Raw genomic sequence first — 3,020 nt, 5'->3', positions numbered from 1 at the left:
ATATATATGTATGTTTAGGTAGAAAGATACCTTGGATATGCATGTATGTAGCAAAAATACTTCACAAAATATATATGTGTATGTTTAGGTAGCAAGATACCTTGGATATGCATGTATATAGCAAAAATATCTCACAAAACATATATATGTATGTTTAGGTAGCAAGATACCTTGGACACGCATGTATATAGCAAAATACCTCACAAAAATATACGTATGTTTAGGTAGCAAAATACCTCATGAAAAAAAAAGAGAGTGAGCAAGAAAAGAAAAAGAAGGAAGAAAAAAAATTAAAAAAAAATAATAATAAAAAATAAATAAAAAGTTGTCTAGCTAAAAAACAACATGCTTGTGAAAAGAGATAATTTCCAACTTTTCTTTGAAAGATTTTACCGATCTTAACCAGTTTTTGAAAAAAAATGTGTATATACCTAAAGAGTGAATGCTGTGAAAATTTTCCGAACGCCCAAAATGGACTCGGATGAATGCATGATTTGATAAAAGAACATATTTTGGAAACACTGGGTTGACTTAAAATAGGGAAAATGAATCCTGAGCCCTAGTGTCACATGACCATAAAAACTTGATGCTTGAGTGTCCACATGGGTGCATGCATGACCAGTTTTGCATAAAATTTCCTAATCATCATTGTTGCATGTGTATCATGGAAATAATGTAGGACATCCCTTTTATCCCCGAACCGTTGGCCAAACCCTGACATATATCATGACCAGCCATTCTACAAGCCTTGAGCCAAAATTCCAACTTATCATAAACCTTGACCTAGGGTGAGAATGTCAATCCTTGCCCTCGGAAAACAACAAAAAGAAAAGAAAAATTCCCAATCAAAGAGTGGGAGAAAGCAAAAAAAGGAAAGAAAATTCCCGATCAAGGATCGGAAGAAAACAGAAGAAACATCCAGAAAGGTCTTTGGACCAGACAATATCTGAACAATATAGAATTGTCACCAAGTAAACAAGAAAAAGGAAACCACGACCTAAAGTGGTCCTCTCCCTTTGATTGTCGAAAAAATCCTGTGCGCTAGCGACTTTCTCGCCACGCACTAAACAAAAATAGAAGAGGAAAAGGAAAAGACACTCAAAGCCAAATTCCCCACCTAAAAACCATTCCCAAAATAAGTCCTATTGATCCATGATCACACATGTAATCTTTGATTTGATAGGAAATGATTTGCAAAATCAAGTCATGACATATCTATGGTTTGGAATTAGGATAAAACACTTACCTGTGTGAGATTGATACACTTTGAGTGATTTTCTCCTATCTTTGTTGGACCCAGTGTTTCCTCTAAATGGTCGTTTAGAAACGAAATGCTAACATCCAAAATCTCATTTATGGTTATGAGAAAATTTCATCAGCATACTCTCCTTCCCCGGTAGACACATCATTTTTAAAAAAAAAAAGCATATGTTGCTCTGATCAGTTGGAAGTTTTGTCTCTTTACTAAAGCATGTTCGCATTTTAGTGAAGAAAACACCGAGACTATTTTTAGTCTCACAGTTATCAAGAACTATGTAGGTTTGAGTTCCTCATCACAAATTGAGGATACGTAGGAGCAAAAGCCCTGCTTTTGTCGACCACCCCACTTTTTGTTACTGTGACCCAAGAGTTCGGTGGCACGCGCAACCACATGACCGTGGGATCCCCAGATTCATGTTCTTTTTATGTTTCATCCTTTATCATTTACATGTTATTTTATTTCTATGACTTGAGGGACTAACGTGTTTTTTTGTTGTTGCGATTGTCATTTGTTTTGTGCATACATGACATTTGAACTGTTACGTTAGTGCTTACTTCGTTGTTGTCAATAGTGTTTGTTGAAATTCCGGAACCGTGTAGAGTTTTTCATTTAGGAACGTTGTCCTAAAAATAAAATGAACAAAAATCATGATAACGCCAAAAATAAAGCGTTGTGAACAAATGTCGTGTCTATGTATACAAAGAAAAGAAAAGAGTTTTTTATATATGTAAAAGAAAATGTGTATAGAAGGATTTTGTGTGTGTAAATAATGTGTGAAAAGAAATTCTTATGTGTGTGAGCGACGAGTGTATATAAAGAAACTTTTGTATAAACTACGGGTGTGTGTTGGAAAAAATGAAAAAAGAAATCTTTGAACATGAATAGGGTTTGTATATAGACTGTGTTGACGTAAAGAGAAAGAGTTTTAATGCGTGTGTGTATAGAAAAAGTTCGTCATGTATAGGAATGTAGGTGTACAAAGAAATTTTTTTCTCATAGATGGCAATGGATGTATAGTTTTTGTGAACATAAAAGATGAAACACAAAGGAAAAAGAAAGAAAGACCTCGAAGGTCGGCATGTTACGGTCGTAGGAAGCATAAATCATTCGTAGAGAGCAAACATATCTTTTGGAAACAAGGGACTGACGCTAAGAGTTTATTTTCCTGAATGACCGAGATAAGAATGGATGGATTCATTGAACCGATGAAAGAACATAATTTGGAAACGTTGGGCCTGTTTGTGTAAATCCCCAACCGTAGTATCACAATGCCATAAATTGGATGCTTGAGTGCCCACCTAGCTGTGGCCATGACTAATTTTGCACATTGTTTCCAAATCATCATTGTTACGCGTGCCTTGTGGAAATGATATGGAAGTTCGACCCGAGACCGACACCTTGACACACGAATTTGTTTTTCCCCAGATATCAAGATCGGGCTCCCACGATAAAAGATCCCGTTGAGACACAACCTTAGACTACTTTGAACCTTGGCCTATAAAAAGAATCCTCATCCTTTCCCCCGAAGCAAAGGACAACGGAATCTCCTCAAGGGAGAGCAAATAACGAATGCTAAAACCCGATTTCCCAAAGAAAGAAATGGAGAGGGAGAAATGAAAAGAAAGAAAAGAAAAAAATGAAAAGAAAGGAAAAGAAGGATTCCCGATCAAAGATCGGAAGAAAGTAAAAAGGAAAAGATTGGAGGAAAACAGAGTAATTCCCGATCAATGAAAGAAAGAGAACAGAGGATCTTCAGACC

The sequence above is a fragment of the Glycine soja genome, chromosome 4 (assembly GCF_004193775.1).
Source record: "Glycine soja cultivar W05 chromosome 4, ASM419377v2, whole genome shotgun sequence".
In the NCBI taxonomy this organism is placed as follows: Eukaryota; Viridiplantae; Streptophyta; class Magnoliopsida; order Fabales; family Fabaceae; genus Glycine; species Glycine soja.
Note: the sequence above shows the minus strand (reverse complement) of the source record.